A 13,714-nucleotide genomic window follows, 5' to 3' on the forward strand; every position below is an offset into this window, starting at 1 on the left:
ATGTTCCAAAGTCCATGCAAGTCAACACATAGTCTCTTACCAATTTCAGTGAACCTCAAATCAAGCCCTGACTGAAATCAAGCCACATCCCTGCAATGGCTGACAGCCATCATAATGGCATATTTCTTTATTTAAAAAGCATACTTGTAAATTTTAAAATCTTTAATATACATATAAACCTCTTACAAGCAGTTATGTTAGTGTGAAAAATAAGGAGGAAGAAATTAAATCTTATCTGGACATAACAAAATAATCAGAAAATCATGTTTCTCTGTACAGATCATTTACACTGGGGAAGGAGATTAGATACTATGGTGTCTGATCAGAGGTATCTGGTGGGCTTTTGAGAGAATTTACAAAACACAGATGCTGCAATCAGTTTTACTCAAACGGTGAATTACAGAAAGGATTGCGATCATGAGTAGGACTGTTCAGACTTTACTGAACACTGTTTTCATTAGAACATGTGTATGCATCCAAACTTTAAAAAAATTCAGAAGTTTATCGGTTAAATAAAAAGTTTGTCAGAAGGTTCTCTCAGTCTCAAATGGAAATTCATCTCAAAAGCACAGGTAAAGAGAGAGCTCCCCACACATCAATATTTCCTGTTGGAGTTATTTAAGAATATATAAATATTTAAATATTAATTGGGCCAGAAGGAAAAACTCACTCTTTAGCTCAATACCTAGGGAATACACTGGTGACATGAGAACTTGAAGGGAGGCCTCCCTTAGACCAAAAGAGTTTTAACTTCTGGATTAGAGTCAGTCTTGCTGTCTCTGGCTAGGGACAGACATTACACATGAACCTGTTCAAGTGATCAGAAACTGGTTTAACCCTGGAACAGAACAGAAGCTCAGTGCACATAAACCAGTTTCAAAATAGATGAAACTGGTTTAAGATAAACCAGGTTGAATGTAGTATCAGACTTAATTGATTTGGGTCAAACTGGTTTATGAAACTTCTGTCCCAGAGACCTTCCTGCTTCAAGTTAAAATCACAGTCCCTCAACATCCCAACATGCTTTCCAGCACTGGGATGAACTGAGCTCTCTGCTCCAGAGAACAGGGTTTGCCCCGCCTCTGCTTCCTAGATAGAGCAGTGAGGGTTGGCTAACAAGGGAAAGGGCGAGGGGGGAGCCTGGCTGGGGATGCAGTCCAGACAAACCTTGACTAGGGCCTGGGGCCAGAAAGGGGAGTTAAACAGCACTTTCCTTGCTCAAGCTTACTGCTGGCTGCAACTACAAATCCCAGAGGCACCTGGAAGCAGGAAGAGGAAGTGATGAGCAACCCTGCAGAGTCCTACTGCTGTAATTCTGGACAGCAAATCCCAGAGACCTTGGGGGGCAGCAGGAAGAGGAAGTGAACACACAGCCAGAGAGACATGTTCTAGCTCCTCCCCGCTTCTGGCCTGAGCCACTGCAGGCACGTGGCTACATTTCCTGAATCAAAGGTAAACGTGTGTTCACTTTGGTTTCAAATTAATCTGTTCAGTTTAAACTAACCTGCAAAGACTGAATCAAGTCAGTCTCGGGCTTTTCGACTGTCTGTACTTAGCCTCCGTTTCTGACCCAGTTAAGATTTAACTATTTATACAAAATAAAATGCTTTTAACAGGAGAGGCTCAGAGAGAACCATCCCCAAATAGTCAGTATCCCAATAAGGAAGATACTTACGTGAGCTATGAAAAACCCAGGTTTAAGTTTCTATTTGGTGCAATCCAGACCAGGGAGTTCAACCATGGGCCTGTCACATCCCATGAGAGTACCCTAATCATGGTGTCCTTGCCTATTCTGGAGTGAACCCTTTTTCTCTTTCTCCAATTTTTCATAAACATTTTTTAAAGGAAATGGGAATGTTTTTGAAATTCAAATTTTCACTGAATGGGAAGAAAATGTTGTTTTCTGTCCAACTCTACTTAACAGGGCATTGAAAACTTAATTGCAGCTGAAAACAAAAATATCTCTTCCCTGCTCTCAGCATAGTTTTACCCTTCAGTAGCAAGTACTCTTTATCAGACTCATGAAAGACATGCGCACAGAAGTTATAGAAGGCATAACAAAGGTAGCTTATATTGTTTTTACTTTTACTTTAGTGAAACCTTAGGAGGGTTGCAAATATTTTTCACATTGAGAAAGGGAGCACGTGGAGAGTATTGGAGCACATTGAGTATTGGCGCACGTGGAGACCTATTGCCATCACTGCATTTTCAAACTGAAAATTTTCTCCTGATTCTCTCTTATTCTCTGGCTATGCAACTCCCTCATGCCATCACCAAGGTGGGCACAAAGAAATCCAAGCCAGTACATTCACTCATTACTTACTAACACATTCTATTTTAATTTAAATTTGATTGCATTTACCTTAACATGTTAATTGATGAGTGATCTTGCAGTGCATTCATCATTCAAGAAGTTGTTCATAGGTTATTCTACTAAACAGTACAGTGAGACTCCCGAAGGTATTATGGATTTCAGGGTAGCTATTTTAAACAAATTAGAGATAAACATGCACCTGGGAACATCCTTTACAACATAGATGTAAAACACTTTCCTGGGCCCCACGTGGGAAACTTTAGTCACAGAAGAAATCTAGAACTTGGCATGTATTAAGCCAATGCATATATTAAACCAATGCAATGAAGAAGCATAAGGGATTTTTTGCATAGATTACTTACCAAGAATGGCATGAAGGTCTACAGGTCTCCCTCATTTTCAGGTAATAGATAATACTATGCTGACAGATGGTGGCAACTCATTACTATACTCGGAGGATGAAATTAATCAGCATTCGCTAGGAGTGAGTGGCAGGGAATCAAGTGCGCTAATGCTTCTTTATTTCATGTCACATTACTCGGGTATTGGATAACTGACAAAATGTGCTGAACTAACGGTAGCCTCTGCTAACAACAACAGATGAGCTGAGACTCTCTTCTCAAATAAACAACTATTTATTATTGTCTTGTAGACACTACAACAGAAGTTACAATTATCAACTGGTTACCAACAACAGATTACTAAAATCCCAGAACATTCTTAATATATTTGCAATGAAAACTGTCTCTTCACATGAAACTACATTCTGCCTTAAACTTACTAGCTACCGTTTAAGCCAGATACTGATCACCTACACAATCAGGTTTAAAAATTGGTTTGTCAGATCCAATCTAACTTCTCTTTGGTGTGTACTGTTGCTTAAAGGACAAAATAGTTGCTTCTGGACCTATCTTGTAACTAACGATTTTTCCTCCCTGCTTTGTAAAAGAAATCTTTTACAGAGGAGATATCAGGTTGCATCTAATCTAGTAAATAAAACTGGCAGAAGATGCCTCATTTGGTTTGCCACACTATTCACTTGCTATTGGATTCTTGCCATTGTAGAGTTACTTCTCAGGGAAAAGCTATCCAAAGTGTCTGGAACACTATAGCTACTGTATACATAACAGCCTACATTTTCAAAAATGATTATCGGTAGTGACTGACGCTCTTAATTGCAGACTGATTTTGCAGAAGCAATACACATCTCCTCTATAAAAAGCAGGCTCTTTGACATCTGTTTATAACATAAGCTATTTTAAAATCAAAATAATCCTTTACTGGTTAATTTTCAAAAGTGACTATGTATTTTGGGGTACCTTAGTTAAAGATGTCCAAATTCAAATGCTTGGAACAATGATTCATAATACATTGGTCTTTCACTTTGAGGGTTCATACTAGAAATCCACTTTGGCTAAAGTTCAGCAGCTCCCTGCTGCTGCCTGACAGGGCCTCATAAATATGGGTGTTTGGGTGCCTGCCTCATGTGAACTGCCTCTAAACCTCCACATCACTCCAGAGCACCACAAGGTCACCAACCTCTTCTAGGCTCCAGTTGGACCTGGAAGGTGTTCAGGTGTGCTTATATGGATGGGGGCCAGGCCTCAACAGGGAAGAGGATGACGACATGGTGGTGCTTCTGCATCAGCTCTTTGGGCCCCTGTGCAGATGTTCCTATGCCCAGGGACTGGGAGCCACATGGCAGAGGCAATTGCCCACAGGACCTGCAATCACAGGAGACAGCTGGAGGTGAGCAGCAGCAGGGAGCAGGTACTGGCCCCACTGCCAGAGACAGGCAGCCAGCAGCCCTGGGGAGTTTCAGAACTGCACAGAGGGTGCAGCCGGCTGCAGCCCTTTACAACATTCACCTGTGGACAAGCGGCAGCTCTGGCTAGGGGACAGGACTGGCTGAGTCTGCCTCTGTGCCCTGTCCAGGGAGGACAGTACAGTGTTCCTATACAGATGACAGGCTCTCTCAGGCTGCTTGTGAAGAATCCCCCAGGGTACGAAATGGTTGCTGGCTGCCAGAGAGGCAGCTTAGACCTGGGGCAGGAGAGGCTCCTAGTCAAGAGCCCCGGGGCTGGTCTCAGGCTGGTCCCCTGGTGGCAGGGGGACACATGCATTAATGCGCAGTATCTAATCATGACTAAATTTGATACCTGCATTTGCATTTGCTGGTATTAAATTAAGCCACAATTAGCCTAGTTTACTGTGCAGTAAGGACACACACATGTAGATATGTGTCTATGCTGGGCAGTAAACTAGGCTAATGTGCATTAAGGCATCTTGTATAGATGCACCCCTTGATCAGGAAAAAAGGTATACCCAGAAATGACTATGATTATATCCTCTGAGACTTTAAAGTAGCTAGTTCAGGTGTTGATAGCAGTATAGCTGAAATGTCATGCGCTCCTGATACTAAGTAGCTATGTGGGGTCTCAGGTGAACTTGTCCAAGCCACACTGAAGTTTTTGCTGTTGCAATTAGTTGGCTGCTGCTAAATCAAGCTAAATACTAGCTTGGGTTTGTGTACACAAACTGCAATCACACTTTTTGTTTTGAATTCTACACAGCCTCCAGATTCTCAAAAGTAATTAGATACTAATACCAGAAAGCCTAGGAATTTAAAAGGCTTAACAGTACTACTTTACTTCCAGCTACCAGTGCGAATGTGTTTCTAGTTAAATTAAGTTACTAGAATGCCTAGTAATCCTGTTCAGAATACTATTGATCTCAGGCTGCATATCTAAGGACAATGTTCATTGTAAAATGCATTAGTATTTAGGTGTTCATTTCATGAATGAATGTGTATTCAGGTATTATGAGGAGAGGCTGAGGGAACTGGGCTTATTTAGTCTGCAGAAGAGAAGACAATGTGGAGATCTGATAGCTACCTGAAGGGTGGTTCCAAAGAGGACGGAGCTAGACTGTTCACAGTGGTGGCAGATAACAAAACAAGGAGCAATAGTCTCAAGTTGCAGCAAGGGAAGTTTAGGTTAGATATTAAGAAAAACTATTTTCAGTAGGAGGGTTACAAAGCACTCAGATTACCCAGAGACGTTGTGTGCTGTCCATCGTTGGAGGTTTTTAAGACCTGGCTAGACAAAGCCTTGCCTAGCATGATGTAGTTGGGGATGGTCCTGCAAGAAGGGGGTTGGATTAGATGACCCCCTTCCAACCCTAATTTTCTATGATAATATTTTATAATGATAAAAGCAGCAATAGATAGCATCACTACACAAAATGCTACAGTGCAGTAGCAATGGGCTACTGCACTGTATCTCATTGCTATTATGCGGTACCGTTCCTGAGCATTAACTGTGATGTGACACTATTGTGTACTAGCAACAAGCTACTGTGCGGTAGCATCAGGAAAAAAAACTCTGCAGCAACAGTACTGCACAGTTATTCCAGTTACTGTGCAGTCATTTAGATTGATTGGTGGAATAGTAAATAGTAAAGAGGACAGGGCCATCAATGTGATTAGGGGTTTTTATCCAATGCATCCAAATGCAAAGTCAAACTTCAAGGAATAGGGATTTAGGTCACAACTAAAGAAAGGAGGATTGCATCAGGAAAGCAACTATGCTAGACAGGATTTAGGGATCATAGTGGGTGAAAATTACTGAACATGAGCTCCCAGGGCTAGTGGCATGGATCATTAGGCCCAGAAACAAAAGAGTACTGAGAAGTACAGAGGTGATTTTACTTCTTTCTTTGACATTAGTCAGATTGATATGAAACCACTACATAATAGTGGTTAATAATTGGTGGTGTCCATTTTTACAGGGATGTTAAAAAATTTGAGACTCCAAATGGAGTCTCCATTTAAGATGACTGTAAGAATGATCAAATGGCTGAAGAAAATGCCAGACATGGAGATTTAAAAGTCTCAATCTGTTTAGTTCACTTAAAAAAAAAAAAAAAAGGTGAATGGGAGGTAATTTGATTACATGATATAAGTACCTACTCAAGGAGAAAATACTAGGTACTAAATGGCTCTTTAATTTACTGGTGAATGGGATAATGAGAGCCAAAGCTGAAGCCAAACAAATTCAAATTTGAAATAAAGACACACGCTTAAATAGTGTAACCATCTGCCACGGATAGTAATGGATTTTCCATCTCTGACATCTTCAGATTAACACTAGGGCCTTTTTGGAATAGAGGCTTTAAGGAAACACAAATTACTGGGCTCTCTGCCAGGGTAACAGTTTGAAACATAATGATCTATGACAGGGGTATCTAATGTGCTGCATACATGCCACAAGTGGCACAGGCAGCCTCTGTGTGTGACACATCAGACCAAGGAGAGGAGAGGCAGCATAGAAGTAAATAGGGCAGGAAGCAGAAAGCAGAGCAGAAATCAGCCAAAGAAAGGGTATTAGGATGTCACTTGAAGAGGGTGTGGGACTAAGTAGTGGCATACCTGCCAAAATGGTTGTCCCCCACTGGTCTATGATATGCAGGTCAAACTGGAGGATTAAATGGTCCTTCTTGGCCTTAAAACCAAACAATATGGGAAATAAGATTATTAAAGTCCTGTAGAAAGCTCTATCAGCAATGACAGACCCACCTTGTCAACACTACATTATCAAAATAATTCAGATGAGGCTCACAGATTATATCTGTTCCATTTTTTCCCATTCATTTCAACAGGACCAAGGCTTCCCACCATGTCTGGTAGGAAATGAAAGTTCAGTTTGCCATCTGTCTTCCATACTCTATTAAGGCCACCTTATATGTGTCTATTTGTTTGCTAGACTGAGAACAAGACCATCACATTCACAACACCACTCCCCTTGGAAACTGAGAGAGGATTATTAATTTCAGCCATGATGCAACCCCTACCAAATTTGAACCAGTGACATCCTGCTGACAGAACTTTATCACTTCCAAACTCTGAGCCAGCCTCCCCTTTGCATCATAATTAAGGTAAAAAGTTTTTTTTAAAGTAGCCAAAATCAAAATAGCCTAGTTTCAACTTCATAGGAGATGGACTACAGAATTTTCCCTAAGAAAAAGCACATTGGTTGTTAATCCAGGTATCATCTGGCTGACGCATGCTTTGACCTGATGTCCTAAAAGAAGTTTTATTTTGATTACTACCCAAATGGCTCTCAGACACCTGGAACAACTGTTTTCTTGCTTACTCTAGCTGAGTTTCAGCAGACCAGTCCTCCCTAACCAGAATCCTTACTCTAACAGTTTTTCTGTTACTCTGCATATTTCCCAATTAGAGCTGGTCAAAAGATGTCAGAGGAAATAGTTTTGATAATAGTTATTTGATAAAAGTCAAGGTTTTACATTGATTTAATCAAAATTTTAATGAGAACTCCTCAAGGCACTTTGTTTCAACAAGACCAAAGAGCCTCATTTCAACTACTATTCTGATTAACATATTCTGGGGGGGAAATAATTTTGCTCTAGCAATATGTAGGGTATAGCAAATAAAAATATATTTGCACTGATAATTTATAAAAATGGCCAAAGTGATAAATCTTGAATGAAGAATTTTGACCTTATTGTAATGGAGCACTTAAGTTATGATATTTCTGTAAAATATACATTTCTTGTGAAGTTAACTTTTTGTTTTGGGTCAAAAATAAATTTGAAATATAAGAATTCTCTACAGATCAAAAGTTCTGAGTTTTGACCAGCTCTGTTCCTTGCCTCTTTCAAAGTTGCACCATTAATAATCAGTAGTAGTAGCACTGTTTGGTAGCAAACAAAAGATGTCTTGATTCAGACTCTTCACAGTCAAAGGAATTGAAGATATTACTGTGTTCTATAAACCAGATGTTTCAATTCATCTGTTGTGCATCTGGTCCAAATTTTGTAATTTTCTTCTGATCTGATGAATTCCTGCTCAGGAAAACAGAAAACATATGAAATGGAGTGTAATCAAAATGGCAACAGAAAAAAAACCCAAGACCTTCATTGCCATTTCACATTTTGAATCTGAATATAATGCGTGTGACATTTTAGATTTAGATGAGGCATGTGTGAGTACTATAACAGAGGTCTGTAAAAGCAAAATGTTACACCACTGACAGATCTCCTGTCACCTATACAGTAAAGAGGAATTCTATCACAATAAGCTGATCTTTTATGAGTACGATACTTGGAGTAGGGTCCCAGGCATGACTAGTTTCTTTTTGTTGAGGAGACAGTTGATAGGATAATTACTGACGTCGAGTTGTTTTTTCACAGATTACAAGGGCAGAAAGGGTACAATGGTGGTAACCTAGTTTGACCTTCTTTCTAAGACAGACCAATGGACTTCCCTGAATTAATTCTCCTTTGTAATAGGGCATACCTTGATCCAAAAATTACCAGTGACATGGTTGTCTTTGGCAGGTTGCTCCAATGGTTACTTATTCTTACTGAGAATACTTTTTGCCTTGTATTACTAACCTGGATTTGCCTAGCTTCAGCTCCCTAACATTTGATCTGATTTCCTTTTTGTCTGCTAAAGAAACCATCTTACAAAGTTTGGTTCCTCATATAGGTACTTACAAACTCTGATTAGAGATGTCATCTGTCATTTGGCAAACAGAAAATTCAAGTGTGAAAGATGGAAAATTCCTTTCCAGTGAGAAGCCAACCAGTCAACAACTGTCTGCCCTGTAATCCATCATTTGTCTATCCCTAAAATGATCAAGTCTGACAAGGGTGGTAATGATATACTTAATCTTCTTCAGTTCTCATTTTTCAACACTGGGTTAATAGATCTCAAACGCATGAAGAAGGAGAAACCAAAATACCTAAATGACTGTTTTGTCGTTGGATGCACATACCTGGATCCCATTAATTTCAGACAGCAAAACCTATCCCTACCTTTGCACTACAATAAATTATGATACTATAACCCCTGACACATGTTCCTTTAATGACATGGTGGGATCCGATTCCTGATCATAACAATTGTGCCTCCTGATATGCCATGTGTGCATGGCAGGAGGCACAATCTGGGATTGGGGATGATCCCAATTGCACCATTACTGTTTGTCAGTACAGAAGCAGTCCAAGATAATAATAATAATCATGAGCTGCCCCTATACTGCCAAGTTGACAGCTGGATGGTGCAGTCCCACATGTGGGCCTGGCAATCAGCTGGACTGCCACCCTGATGAGGTAGAGAGGCCTGTTGTCCCTAAGAGCAACACCATCAGGAGTTTTGTACTTCTGGTATGGTCACCCTTGACAGTAAGGTCAAAGGTGAGGTATCAGACAAAGAGCAGTCCAACAACACAAAGACCTCAACAGTGGAGCAGGCAGACTCAGAAGTTGTACTTCTCAAAGGCTGTGAAGGTGGAAGAAGGCTGCAGTGGAAGTGTTACCCCAGTTGTCTTGAATCTGTTTGCCACTGGACACAGTTTTCTCCTCCACCAAGATCCATGTGGTTGCTGAAGCACAACAGCCTCCTCATGTAAAACAAGTCACATGCAGGCTTTTCCCACTAGTCCAACATCTACTACAATAACCAGTATCAATACCCATGATTTCTACAAAGTCCTACAGCAATGCAGTATCAAGCACAGCGCCCCAGTTGGTCCTGGGGCCAGTTTTGTTCAATATCTTCATTAATGAAGATGGAATAAATTTCACATTCAGCAAGTTCATGGATGACACCAAGCTGAAGGGAGGGGGGAAGGGAATAGTAGATATGCTGGAGGGTAGGGCTAGGATTCAGAGCAACCTAGACAAGTGGGAAGATTGGGCCAAAAGAAATCTCATGAGGTTCAACAAGTGCAAAGCCTTGCACTTTGGATGGAAAATCCCATGCACTACTACAGGTTTGGGACCAATAAGCTAAGCAGCAGTTCTGCAGAAAAGGACCTGGGGGTTACAGTGGGCAGTAAGATGGATATGAGTCAATAGTGTACTCTTGTTGCCAAGAAGACCAACAGCATCCTGGACTTCATTAGTAGCGGCGTTGCCAGCATAGCGAGGGAAGTAATTATTCCCCTCTATCCTGCACTGGTGAGGCCACATCTGGAGTACTGTGTCCATTTTTGGGCCCCCCACTACAGAAAGAATGTGGACAAGTTGGAGGGAGTCCAGCAGAGGACAACAAAGATGGTGAGGGGGCTGATGAACATGACTTCTGAGGAGAGGCGGAGGGAACTGGCTTATTTAGTCGCAGAAGAGAAGACTGAGAGGAGATTTGATAGCAGCCTTTAACTACCTGAAGGGTGGTTCCAAAGAGGATGGAGCTAGACTCTTCTCAGTGGCGGCAGATGACAGAACAATGGTCTCAAGTTGCAGTAAGAAAGGTTTAGGTTAGGTATGAGGAAGAATTTTATCACTAGGAGGGCTACCTAGAAAGGTGGTGGACTCTCTATCCTTGGAGGTTTTTAAGGCCTAGCTTGACAAAGGCCTGGCTGGAATGATCTAGTTAGGGATGGTCCTGCTTTGAGCAGGGGGTTGGACTAGATACCCTCCTACAGTCCCTTTCAACCCTAACATTCTATGATGGACAAGTGGTGATGAGCACAGACAAAATGATCCCTGAGAATCACTAGTCATGGATCCCTGTGGTTTAATCCTCCCTTTAACCACCACCTGTGGCATCTGCCAGAGGGTCTGCAGCTCTAGGATTGGCCTTCTTAGTCATCAACAAACTCATTTACAACCCTTTGCTTGACCCATGGGAGTGATAATCCTCAACCATTAGCGTTCACCACTACCACCAGTGATCAGCTGATTGTCAGCCCCAAACATGAACATCCCAGGTCTGGTTCACCCAGGGCTTTCAGGACAGATAATTAGCTAATTGTTGGCCTTAGCCCAGACAATCCTATGTTTGTGGGAGGGAAGAGGATGGCCTTTGGCTCCTCCCCATCCTAAGCCCCTGGCTGGGCTCAACAATAAGCTGATTCTCAGTCCCGGGGCCATTCCAGACCCTGGTGCAGTCTGGGCCCAAGAACTGACAATATGGCCATCTGTTAAGTTTAAGGCACCATCAAAACCAGCCATAAAAATGTTCTACATTATATGTGGACTATTTTATGGCTTATTTCCCATTTTATAATGCCTTAAATTGAGTGCACATGTAGCACCCGTGCTATTTATGCCACAGTTAATACTTTAATTGAGTCACAAATGTAACATGTTGAGAGGGCCTATAGTAATAATACAATTTATTTAAGGGCAAGATTCTTCAGAACTTACCACTCACCCAACCCTGTTCTTATCACATTTTTTGGTAGTCTTACCCAATGGTTTTGCCAATGACTGCTTTTGAATATCCTATCTCCCAATTAGTATCAATTATAATTTAATATTGTCACCTAAACCATCAAAGTCAGGAAAATGAAATGCTATTAAGTAGTAAATTTTGTAAAAGGTTGTGAAAATATCTAACCAAGACCTTATTCTCTCCTGGACTTGTACAAGAATCTGTTATAGACCTCTGGGAGTGTCTAATCAACTTGATTACAAAAAAATGCTATTAAAATTAACATGTAATAGTCCCCTGGCTTGTTCTGTAATTTTGTCCTATTGAGAATTCTGTCAAGGTCTGTGCCTCATTCAAATAGAATGCACTAGTTGTTAAGACATTCTAGTTCTAGCATTCAAGTTTTAAAAAGGAGTGACAAACATTCAGAAGAGAGCCCAGAAATTATTTGAGGCCTGGAACACATCTGGTCTTATAGCAGGAGACTAAAACAAGCTCAATATTTTGTTTATTCCAAGATGTTTAAGAAATTAAATTATGGTCTACGTGGGAAGGAAACTTTTTATAGCAAATGGAGCTTTAATAGTAATACCACTACCACCTTGAATGTATTTTTTATGCCTTGTGTTGCGTCAGGATTGACGGTAGCTTAGTTCAGGGGTTTTCACCCTTTTTGGGTCAGTGTACTCCTGGCAGCTAGACAAGAAGGCAGGAGTCCCACGGCAGTCAGAAAAGCGGGGGTAGGGGGAAGATCACCCAGCAGCCAGTCAGCAAGCAAGGGCGGGGTCCCCCAGTGGAGAATTGGTGAGTGTCTCTGTGATGGCAGAAGTGCTGGTGGCACAGCAGCAGTGGAAGTGGCAGCAGTGCGGCAGTGGCAGAAATGCTGGTGGTGGTGCCTGCTGCTGAGTACCCCCTGAGGCCATGGCAACTACCCCCAGGGGTATGTGAAGCCCCCTGGCTTAGTTTATGGATTTAGATAGAATGGTTTGGATAGGGATGATCCTGCCTGAGGCAGGGGGCTGGACTACAGCTCCCTTCCAGCCCTACTTTTCTATGACTCCATGAATCTATGGTTTTTAATTAATACTTTTTATTAGAAGTCTAGCAGAGTATGGCACAGGGAAATCCAATATTTGGAAGCTGAAACAACTCAGACCAAAAAAATGCACCTTATTTCTCAATAGCAATGGCATAGTTACCTACTGGAACAAATACCCTACAAGTGTAGTGGATTTTCCATCAGTGGAAGTCAATACTGGATTCTTGATCTACATGGTGTGCTGTGGGCTTGATATAGCAATCATTAAGTAAGGTTCTTTGGCCTGTGTGGCAGGAAGTCAGATTAGACTGTTATAATACCACCTTCCATCTACCCTCAGATTCTATTAATGTGCGAAACAGGATTAAGTTACCTGCCCACACTGATATTCTGATTTACCCCAAAACACAAAAATCTCATATTCTAAAAATCTTCATCTTCTAAAATGACCGATTGACCCAGGTAAGGGAACTTTTCATGGTTCTAATCTAGTGCAGACAGAGATTAAAATTACTAACTATCAAATAATTGTTTGTGGCATATATGAAAGAGTTGAACTGTATCCCTAACCCCACATCCTAGTACAGATGTTGGCAACGTTTTGGTACCATGGGCTGGAGCTTGTGACCTGGTTTCCTGTCATGGATCACAGATCTCTACCCCCTGGGAGCTCAAAAGGCTTGTGCTTACCATCACTGGAGATACCCAGCCCCTCTGCAGTAAGGGTAAGTGCAGGCACAAGAGAGCAACAGGGAGGGCTATGGAGGAAGTGCTGTGCAGGGATTCGGTGGCTCAGCACAGCTGAATGGCACTTGATGCCCTGGGCCAGATCCAACTCTGTGTAGACTGGATCTGGCTCACAGGCCATAGGCTGCTGACCCCTGTCCTAGTGAACGGGCAGTGTCAAAAAGCCAGTCAAAAAGTGGCAACTTTTGTGGCAGTATCTAAGGCTCTAAACAGATATTACCCTTAAGAACAGAAGAAATGTCATTTTGAGTCAGACCAATGATCTCTCTAGCCCAGTACCCTGTCTCTGACAATGGCAGAAATAGATGCATCCAACCGGGTATCTCTAGAGTGATCTATCCCCTATTTAATACCCTCCCTGACAGCCATAAACATTTTTTATGGCAACACAATTTCCATTCCTGGGGTGTGCAGAATTGGGCCCTTGAAG

The sequence above is a fragment of the Crocodylus siamensis genome, chromosome 1, assembly GCF_052110815.1.
Source record: "Crocodylus siamensis isolate JL-2025a chromosome 1, ASM5211081v1, whole genome shotgun sequence".
In the NCBI taxonomy this organism is placed as follows: Eukaryota; Metazoa; Chordata; order Crocodylia; family Crocodylidae; genus Crocodylus; species Crocodylus siamensis.